Below are 11693 nucleotides of genomic sequence, written 5' to 3'. Positions count from 1 at the left end.
CGCCTCTGCTTTCAGCTGGTACCACCAGCTTGTAGATCGACTATTTTCAAATAGCCTAAGTCTATATAGGGCTAAAGTGGTTAACTTATGTTTTTTAATAATATTTAAAATCTACTAAGTAATAATAACTAAAGTTGTCCAATAATTGTAATGGAGTCAAAGTGCTATATTTGCCATAATGACTTCTTTACGCATTGAACCAACTTGATTGGTTTTGATTATAGATTTTTTTTAAATCAACAAACAAACAAACGTTGCATACGTGTAGTCGGTGTGTGGCTTGAGGTTCTTCAGCTCGATGTCCTCCCTCTAGCTCTTCAGGTTCTGGATGTCGGTGAAGAAGCTGTTGTTGTAGAGGACCAGGATGTACATCTTGCGGTACGGGTGCAGGATCTGCACCGTGATCACAGCGCTCGATTGCAACACCTGTAAGGGGGTGCAACCATTTAAATGTATTAAAAAGTATCAATAATCGATCATCTGATTAAATAATTGATTAATAACTTACAGTTGGAACGTTTGGTTTAACAGTCCCATCTGTAAGTACTAAGAGACATGGAGAGCCAGCTTTTAGTTTGTATCTCTCTGCCAGTGATTCCCCGAATGGCTGAATAAGCAGATCTTAAAACATATTTATTTTTGCTTTGCTGATCTCAATGATCAATTTGATAGCTTTTATTCCCTTGCTCTTATACTGAGTATATTTTCGTTTTATGCAAATTTTATTCGTTTTGACTGTTTTACTGTCTTCTTATTTTGATGTACTTGTTTTTATGATCTTTAATTGTTTTGTGTAAAACCCTTGAGTTGCATTTTATGTATGAAAGGTGCTAATGATAATAAATATCATCATCATTAATAATCGATCCCTTATTTTGGGCATGGTCATTTTATGCAAAACGTTTTCAAAACTTAATGAAAGTAGCTACATCTACAAGCTCACAACCAGGCCTGGAATTTCACCATTTTAGTGGCAAGGCCACTTGGCCTTTGGTGTTATTTTTTTGACGGCAGGAAGGCCATCAAATAAAACAAGATTTTAGTCCATTGAAAGAATTAATTGAATTTAAGGGTTAAGGATAATTTTAAATGTAATATGTATTGTAGACTATCTGCAGTGAAATAAATAAAGTATGGTATTTACACTATGATCCATGCTCAGCCCTGCACCAATCAAAGTCACTGGAATGGTTTAAAGATGGGGACTCAGGGGAGTTAAGAATTCAGAATCTCAACAAAAGACACTGGTGTCTACATGACAAGAAAGAGACACTGGTGTCTACATGACGAGAAAGAGACAGAGCAGAAAGTGGTAGTCAGCTGGGGCATTAAGGCCACTGTGGCCTCAGGGCAATTTTTTTTGAGGAGCACAAGGCCAAACTGAGGGGCAAGTCATCGACGGCCATGGCCTTAGTGGCCTCCCTGAAATTCCTGCCCTGCTCACAACGCATCTCGATGCAACACATTGTGATAGATATAAAGTATTCAATCAATCAATATCAATCAAAAGCACCTGTTTGAGCTTCATGGCCGGGTTGGTGTCGGTGAAGATGGGGCTCAAGCTGACGGGGTCCTCTGGCGAGGCTCCGGACGGGCAGTCGTCCAGGCCGCACGGCGAGGCGAAGTCCGGCGGCGGCGTGGTGTAGTCTCCGCCCCCAACGCCTCCGCCCCCGGCGAAGTATGGCGTGACGCTGCTGCCGTCGTCGGTGCACACGATGCCGGCATGCGCGGGTTCTGGCTCAGCAGGCTGTAGCCGGAGAAGCCGGCGGGCGAGTCGCACACCTGTTTAGTGTAACAGTGTTAATTGTAAGTGTTATATAATTACACAAAATGATATACAAATAAGTGCTTCTGCCTGACTCCATTCTCCATATGTATAATAATACAGTGCATTAGTGGTCACAGCTCCTTAAGTCCCCTCCTTCTGTCCCCTGTATAAATATCCTGCCACACCTCCACCTTGTGTATTTCCTTATTGGAATGAGGTGGGTGTCTTTTGTTATCTTCTCTATAACAAAATAAGAATTGGAGTTACAAATTACTTATACAGGGTTTGTTTAGAAAGGAGTCCATGCACTAGAGCCATATTAACTTGGAGACGTGTGTTTTGTGTCGTTCTGTCAGAATAAATGGAGATTGTCTCCAAAGAGAGTCCTGGGTCCGTCTAAATCCATTCAACACAACACAGAGATAACGATTACACCGGATTTTAGGATGAAATTAGGATGAAACATATTGGACTGTCAAATACTGATGTATCATTCATTTCATGATTGTATGGGTGCCGTTATCTTAGTATTGGATACCATTCCCGTTGCTGTCGGGCAGAAACCTCTTATCTCCATATTCTAACTTTTTGCGTTTTCTTTAGTAAATCAATGTCCTACTTCAGTGGGTTTCAACCTTTTTCTCTTCAAGGACCCCCACATTCACACATATTAGCCCACGGACCCCCCATTTGAAAAGATATGCCAGGGACTTAACCATTTTGATTTCTTGGGGGTCCCAATCTACACTGTATCATCATCATATTAGTGTTCATTTAACTCTGAGAGTGTACAAATGGAACCAAATGGACCTGTTAGGGTCCATTTGGTTCCATTTGTGCACTCTCAGAGTTACAGACACATAAGGGTCAATTTGGTTCCTAACTATTCATTTGGGGGACCCCCTGGAACACCCTCAAGGACCACTGGTGGTCCCCGGACCACTGATTGAGGTACTGCCCTACTTGATCATACTACAGCGTCTCACAAAAGCAGCAAAAGTAGCAGATCCACAAGCTCTAAACGCGACACGAAGCGGCGCGTTTAGAGCTTGTGGATCTGCTACTTTTGCTTGTTTTGAATTTGAATCCTGAAGAGTTACACTTTTGGACAGATGAGGTTTCCACCCGACAGAGATGATTTGCTCTGTACCCACACTGTTGTGACACATTACACAATGTGACACATTATTACCCTAAAAAAAACTTTGATCTGAGTAGCCTGAGGTGTTACTCCTTTGTTGGGGAGATAAAGGGCCTCAAACCACCTGTAATGTATAAACAAGCCCGATCTGCCCATGACAGGAGGGGGGGGGCGGGCTCATACTGTCTCATGCTGTTGACTATTGGTTTGTAAAGATTCAATTCTACTGAAAAAATGAGTTTAGGGAGTTCTTGGAGAGACAGGACAGTGAGAGGAGAGAGAGTTAAGTTATCCCTCTGGCACTAGTACCTTTTTCTGGTTATTGTAGGAATGACAGCAGTGGACCAGAGCTGTGAAGCATAATTAAACACTCCAGAATGAAGCCGAACCCCCCCCCCCCCCCCCCCCCCCCCCTAATGACTGTCTACCTGTAATGACTGTACGTACCTAATGACTGTCCATCTCAGGGTCTGCGTTGTTGTTGCACTTTGAAGTCTTGACCTGTAGTTGGAGGGTGATCAATTTATTGCTTTATGACTGGAGTACTTATGATATTATTAATATATTTGTGTATGTTAAAAGTGTTTACTATTTATATAGTATTCATATAACATCATATTATACTGTTTATATTTATTCTATTATATTTATTTTGTACTTATTTTGCAAAACGTAAAAGGCCTTCTTTAGCCCTGTATGTTTTATTTAATCTAATAAAGCTGTTCCCTTTCTATGTCTGATACATGAATTTAGACACATATTAAACGAGCATTTTCTGTCTACTGGGTTGCATCATATTTGTCTTCACTTTTTTCAATTTCAGTACAGTACAGTACAGATTTTAATTGTAGAAAAGGGCAGGTCTCAAAGGTAACATTTGTTAGACATTATTTCATAAAAGGAAATACAGGGTGCACTAGTAAAATTGTATTGTTATTCGGGCAGAAATTTAAAGCACTCACACTTTTCAGATTAAGTTCATGTCTGAAATTGCAGCAATTAATTTGTAATTGTAATAAAATGCAGGTCTCAATCACAGCATTTGCTTTTATCAAAGGTAGGTAAACCAAAGGTTTTTTTTTGTATCTCAAAGGTACCAAGTGCTATAGAGCAGGAGGGGTGTTTGTTTAATTTTCCAGAGCTCTTATTGTCTCCGCCAGGCCGAAGGCATGGCGAGAGAGTATGTTTTACCCTTTGTCCGTCCGTCCGTGTGTCCGTGTGTGTGTCCGTGTGTCCGTCTGTCACCAGCTAATCTCCGGCACCGTTGGCCCGGTCGCTCCGAAATTGTGCACACACACTCCCTGGATGCCAATTCAGAACCTCTGCCCCAAATCTTTCACATGGCCCTTTTATAGCGCCACCAGGAGGTCGATTTGTGCAAAACCCATTTTTTTATATTACTCCTACAAAATGGATTTCCCATATTCCATCCTCATTGCCTAAGGTTGGCTTCCAAAGTTTGCAGGATTGGTCCGTTTTGAACAAAAAGCCTCAAAGTATACACACAGCTTGGGATTTCCGTGAAATTTCACACGCACATTCCCACTAGGCCGAGGAAGAAATGCCACCCTTCTCACATTGGCCTGTTATAGCGCCACCAGCAGGTCTAATTTAGCAAAACACATTTTTGGAACAAAATGCCTCAAATCATGAATGCAGTGTCAATGCAAGAATAAATGGCACGGTTGGCACCCTTTTCACATTGGCCTATTATAGCGCCACCAGGAGGCCAGAATAACGTACCTGACCTGGCGGAGACCTGTGCTCCGAGGAGCACTTTTTCTAGTCTTATGTTATGTTATCTTATCTTGATGATGTGGCGCCTGAAATGTACATGGAATTGGTTTAGTAAAAACATGTAATTGTGCGAGTCAACTCATGGGCCATAGTTAGCCTTATTTGAGTTAAATGGTTACCAATTATACTAATTGGTCTGTGTTCTTGGTATAGTCTCGCCTAGTATAAAACAGAGGCTGCAAACAGTGGGATGTGTCAAATTGGCTTGGGCAACAAGCAGGTAACACCCAGGAAGAGAAGGGTTTATAGCCTGCTACAGTATCTTGTCTGTTGGGTTCATAGTGTCTGTATTTTGCCTTCAAGTTAATTAACATCTAACAAGGATGGACGGACTTGCACACAGAGATTTCACACATTTATATAATATGATATAGATGATGCCTTCTACATCCTTGCACATTCCCTATGCTGGTTTATAATACCTGCAGTTTTACCTGTACTTGAAATGTAGGCCTATTTATATTTTTACTTCATTACATCCAGTATTATTATTGTCTCCGCCAGGCCGAAAGGCATGGCGAGAGAGTATGTTTTACCCCCTGTCTGTCCGTCCGTCCGTGTGTGTGTCCATCCGTCCGTCCGTCCGTCCGTCCGTGTGTCATTCTGTCATTTTGTGTACAGCTAATCTCCGGCACCGTTGGCTTGATCGCAGCCAAACTGTGCATACACACTCCCTGGATGTGAACCTCTGCCCCACATTTTTCACATAGGCCTGTTACAGCGCCACCAGGAGGCCGCTTTGTGCAAAACATATTTTTTGACAGTACTCCTACAGATTTTGCCCAAAAATCATGCAAATCGGTATCTCTAGTCATTAAACGAAACAGGTCTTTCAGATTTTTCATATTCCATCTTGATTGACTAAAAATGGCTTCCAAAGTTTGTAGGAGTGCTCTGTTTTGAACAAAATGCCTCAAATCATGAACACAGCATGCAATTTCCATGGCATTTTGCATGCACATTCCCATTAGGCCAAGGGAGAAATGCCACTTGAACATTTTCAAAACAGCCTCATGGTGGCGCTATAACAGGCCCATTTGTGTTTTTACCTATAACTGCACCGATCTGTGTAAAACTCTGTATGCGCACTCCCTAGAGGTCAAGGAAAAACCTTTGCCCTGCATTTTTCACTTCTGCCTTTTATAGCGCCACCAGGAGGCCGACTTATGTAAAACATATTTCTTTACATTACTCCTTCCGATTTTATCCAAATTTCACGCAAATCGGTACACATGATCTCTATAGTCATGTGATCAAGCCGGATCTGTTTCATTTTTCATATTCCATCCTGATTGGCTAAGATTCACATCTAAAGTTCGCAGTAGTGGCTTGTTTTGAACAAAATGCCGCAAATCATGAATGCAGTGTCCTATTGCCATGCAAGGCCTGCATACACAGATTATGTATGCACACAGTAGTTGAAGTTGAATTAAGTACTGCTGATGTTAAAGTAATTGAGCAAATCAAAGACATTGTGGACAACATGGTCTTCCCATAGGGGAATAAACAAGTAAATATAACCTAACCAATATAACCACAGGTAAGAATATTTGACTGCAGTTAACTCTGACTCAGATCCCATGCAGATGACTTTAATATAACTTCAACAGTACTGATCTTGACGTCACCTATTTATTCATGCAGCTGTGGGAGTTCTGTGAGATAATAGTAAAAGATATAAGTCATTAGATTACAAAATATTTTCCTGATTGAATATGTGATGCATCGAACAATATGTATGGAATACATTGAAACATTGAACAATTCATTATCATTATATCAGAGAGATTAGGCCTTTTTTAAATTAAAAACACTTAAATCCCTATTACTCCTAAATGTTTTTAGCAAGCTGCACAACATTTTCTACACAAAATCCATGGACCAATATTTAAAATTCCAGTTGAGCAATATTACCATTAAATTATCCTTCTACCCCCTAACTCAGTGGTTCTCAACCTTTTCAGGCCACGACCCCCCAAAATAATCATATTTGAACTGGGGACCCCCCAGGGACCCCCCCACCCTGACAAGCACTTTAAAACAATGCTGGCATGGAGTTGAGGCATTGCATTTAGTTTGATTCGGTTCCGCTGGAAAATATTGTGAAAATAGCACATCTACAAGCTCACAACGTCTCGCAACACGTTGTGAGCTTGTAGATCTGCTTGTAGATCTTGTTGTCTCATACAGGTACAACAGTAACATTTTGTTGCTTGTACCTGTATGATTGAGTGACAAATAAACCCTTCTTGAATCTTGATTCTCAGTGTCACACAAAGTATACTCTGCTTCTGAACATGCTATTTTCATATCATTTGTCTATCTATGCCTTGGTTTTCTCCAACTCTTTCATTCATACTGTCATTCATACTGTCCATGATGGTAATATATTTCTCCTAGCTCTGCTGTTCATTTCCTTTGCTCAAGTCACTACTGCCAAAACCTGGAATCATTTGCATAAGCTGCTTTGGTCCCATCTCCATCATGTTCTGAACCTGTTCGTACATGTCCCGCATGGTGCACTGACCATGGATCAGATTGTTCATGAGTTCTTTGTTGTCGTCCATTTTCAATTCTTTAAATTGTCAAACAATCCTTCAATGTCTCCCATTCCAAGCAGTTTGTTGATGAAGGGCTGTGATTTAAAAGGCTCAAAATCATCTATGTGTTCCCCTGTTCCAATAAAGATGATTGGACTCTTAGTGGCAGCAACAGCACTGAGGGCCCCTCCTCCTTTAGCGTGTCCGTCCAGTTTAGTAACGATGACTGAGGCCACGTCTACTTTATCTTTAAAAGCCTGAGATTCACAGGCCTGGCCAATAGATGCGTCCATCACATACACTATGTTGTCTGGTTGCACAGCGTTGGAAACTTGCAGCATCTCTTCAAACAGAGATTCTTCTTGTTTGTGTCATCCACTCGTGTCAACAATGATGATCTCAAAGTTCTCTGATTTAAACCTCTCTACTCCCTCTGCTGCAATGACCACCGGATCCATCTCTGTGTAACTTCCATAGAAAGGAATTCGGGCTTTTGTAGCATTCTGTTTCAATTGATCAAAGGCACCAGCTCTGTAGGTGTCAGCACAGATCAAACAGGTCTTCCAGCCTTTTCTTTGGTAGAAGTATGCCATCTTAGAGCAGGTCGTAGTTTTTCCACTGCCCTGCAGACCAACAAACATGATGACGTTGTTCTTCCCTTTGGTTGGATTCCAAGCATTCACGCCTGGATCGACCAGCTGAACCAATTCTTTGAACACAGCACATTGGATCATCTTTTTCTTGTTCAGACCAGAAGCCATCTCTTCCAGGACAATGGCAGACTTGACATTCTCTCGTAGCTGTTTGACAAGTTTAATGTTGACACCAGCCTTCAACAGGGCTGCACAAACCTCCTTCAACATGGAGTTTAACACATCCTCATTGATAACAATGGCATTACTTAGAGACCTCAGTGCAGAGGTGATCTTCCTCCCCAGGTCGGCTAGAACCATGGTGACGTATTAATGTCTCTCTAAATAACAACCAACCGATCAGAACTTAACCAGAGATACAGTATCTAATCCGTGCAACTCAAAGGATAGTTCAGGTAGGTAAATGGCAGCAGAAACGTTCCACCGACCGACTTCAAATTCGCCACGCAAATGACCAGAGAGGGTGCCGTGCCGGGCGTCGAGTCAGTTGGATTGGTAGTTATCCAGAACCGCCAGAAAGGCTCTGGCCTTCACCCAAATGAGCCAATTGATTGCCATTGATTGCCATTGCAACCCCAGCTTAAAGGGCAAGACCACTTTGGTAGAGGTTTGGGTTGTGTAGTTACCTTGCCATGATGTAACTCCAAAGGTGGGCAAGAAATAAAAAATAATTTGCTCCATTGATTAGAAATTGATAATTCAAAATATGCTCCTCATTGACTTACATTGTACGGTAAAACAGCTCTCAAAGTCACTCTTTTCGCACATAAACGTACGCAAACAAAGTTGATTCAGACAATATAGAACATAACCAAACCCAGTACTGTTTTCTTTTTAAATAAGAATGTCAACTTCCTGTTGATTTTGCCATTTTTAATGAGTAGAAAACCTGGACTGGATCCGCGGATCCGGATCCAGATCTTCAAATATAAAAAACAAACAGTACTGGGTTTGGTGATGCTCTATATTGTCTGAATCAGCTATGTTTGGGTTCATTTATGTGCTAAAAGAGTGACTTTGAGAGCTGTTTTACCGTACAATGTAAGTCAATGAGGAGCATATTTTTGAATTATCAATTTCTAATCAATGGAGCAATTATTTTTGATTTCTTGCCCACCTTTGGGGTTACATCATGGCAAGGTAACTACACAACCCAAACCTCTACCAAAGTGGTCTTACCCTTTAAGGCCGGGCGAGCTCCAGAGGTCACGCTCATGTCACCATGACTCAGCCATAACTATATGGGAGTTTCCAATGCAGCTACGCGCAAATATGGAGTGTGTTGTCTAACCTCAATGTGTCGTCACAAATCAGTCAGCTCCATATATGGGCACAAAAGGGGGCATGCACATATATGGGCATATACTGATGACATCAGGTATCTCCATATATGGGTATAAAAGGGACTCTCCATATATGGGCATAAAAGGGACAAGGACTGACAGATACAGAAATCTCCATATATGGGCATATCAGCATGCCCATATATAGGCATATACTGATGATATCAGGGATCTACATATGACAGATACAGTACAGACATCTCCATATATGGGTATATCAGTCAGATCGGCTGTGTGACGTACAGTAGGTGTCACACTCAGTTTGCACTAATTTCAAAATAAGAAGATAAAAAATGTGGTTTGTTATTTATAAGTGGACAATCAAAATGTGGTTTGCATGTGATGTCATGATTATATGTAATATTTATATGCCACACTAACTATCAAGAAAATAAAAAACATGCCACTTCATGTCATAAAGGTTGCAGACCCCCTCCATATACTACACCTTAGCAACCAACTATTAGACCATAGCAACCACTGTTTACCATAGCAACCACTTGTTTTACCCCAAATTAACCACATAATTAGACCGTAGCAACCACATACAGTATTATGCCCTAGCAACCACCTATTAGATCCTAGCGACCACTGTTTTAACTTAGCGACCACCGGTTTTACCTTATCAACTGCCTGTTAACCCTAGCAACCACCTATTAGACCGTATAGCCACTTGTTTACCCTAGCAACCACCTGTTTTACCCTAGCAACCGCATATTAGACCATAGCAACCACTGTTTTACCATAGCAACCACCTGTTTTACCCTACCAACTACCCAGTAGACCAAGGGTTCCCAAACCTTTTAGGCTGCGACACCCCAAAATAATCATATTTGAACTGGGGACCACCCTACCAAAGCAATTGGAATTGTAGGCATTACATTTAGTTTGACTCTGAAATATGCTCAACAACGCCTCGCGCTGAGCTCAGCTTGTAGATCGGCTATTTTCACTTACATACGATTTCCAACACAATAGCAAGCTAGTTTTTACTGCTGGTGATATGCTATATCCCTGCATCTGGTCAGATTCAATTAAATATATGCATTTCCTTGAAAATGTGGCTCCTTCATTTCACTAAAAGAGTACCTTGAAGATGCAAAACAAAACAAAAAGTTTACATAGTAAACTACTCCAAGAGGACAGGAGAAGTGCAATACACCGCCTGTAATGACCAAAAACATAGATATATTATTATAAGAACCCTGAGACAGGCCAACAAATTAGCTATTTTCTTATTCATGTACATATACATTTGCACAAATAATTTACCTGAAATTCTTCCTCTGTATATTTGCCCATCCTAACTACCAGGAAGAGCAGAGTGGATACATTTATATTGTACGTGGTGACCAAGTTATGGGTCAATTTGAGAAAGATTTGTGTTTGACCTTATCTACCATTCTGCAGGTTCATTAAAAAAAAGGTGACTTCGTACTTGGCACCCTAATAAATTGAGTTTGCTTGCCGTTTCTCATCTGCTGAGACAAATATTGAAGCACTGCACAATATAAACAACTGATAGTAGAACAAAATATGTAATCAAATATAATGAAACAAGAGGAATACAACAATGGTGGGCTGCTATAAATACCATGACATGGGCCTACAGAATGCATTCCTGTAGTTATACATGTTGTTGTTGTTCTTAATCACTAGAGGGCAGTCAAGAGCTGTGTAAGAGAATAAAGGAATGTGTGTGTGTGTGTGTGTGTGTGTGTGTGTGTGTGTGTGTGTGTGTGTGTGTGTGTGTGTGTGTGTGTGTGTGTGTGTGTGTGTGTGTGTGTGTGTGTGCGTGTGCGTGCGTGCGCTTGTGTGCAGTGATGGAAACTAAGTAACTATTTAGTAAAGTACATTTACTCAAGTAATGTACTTAAGTAAAATGTTGAGGTATTTGTACTTTACTTGAGTATTTCCAATTTACTTACTACTCCACTACATCTCAGAGGCAAATATTTTACTTTTACTCCACTACATTTATTTGAAAACTTGAGTTACTAGTTACTTTGTAGATTTTGATTATTATTACAAAACATACATTAACCACTTTAGCCCTATACATTTCGGCCATTTGAAAATAGCAGATCTACAAGCTCAGCATTGTGAGCATGTAGATCTGCTGTTTTCAAAAGATCGTTATACATTTGAAAACTTGAAATGGGACATTCTGCATAATGAGTTATTTTACTTTTGGTACTTTAAGTACATTTTGATGCCAATACTTTTGTACTTTTACTCAAGTACATTTTGAATTCCAGACTTTTACCTGTAACAGAGTACTTCTATATTGCAGTATCGATACCTTTACTTAAGTAAAGAATGTGAGTACTTTTTCCACCACTGCTTGTGTGTTTGTCCAAAGAGTGGCCATGAGTGGCCCTCATACCCAGTACTCCACAGTGCTGAAGTATTTGGGTTTTATTTTATTTTATTTGTTGTACTGCAAATCTG

The 11693-nt window shown here is 40.6% G+C and overlaps 1 pseudogene across 1 annotated transcript; it reads right to left on the bottom strand.

Moving 5' to 3' along the window:
• Positions 1-309: 309 nt before the first annotated feature.
• LOC308088929 (signal recognition particle subunit SRP54-like) lies at positions 310-8199 on the bottom strand (annotated as a pseudogene). Its single transcript has 3 exons — positions 7066-8199; positions 1514-1782; positions 310-426 (listed from the first exon to the last, which is right to left on the bottom strand). The product of its transcript is annotated as a signal recognition particle subunit SRP54-like (transcript).
• Positions 8200-11693: the final 3494 nt, after the last annotated feature.

This window comes from Gymnoscopelus braueri (assembly GCF_963280865.1).
Source record: "Gymnoscopelus braueri genome assembly, chromosome: 7".
Taxonomy (NCBI): domain Eukaryota; kingdom Metazoa; phylum Chordata; class Actinopteri; order Myctophiformes; family Myctophidae; genus Gymnoscopelus; species Gymnoscopelus braueri.
Note: the sequence above shows the minus strand (reverse complement) of the source record. Positions and strands in the feature narration are given on the sequence as shown.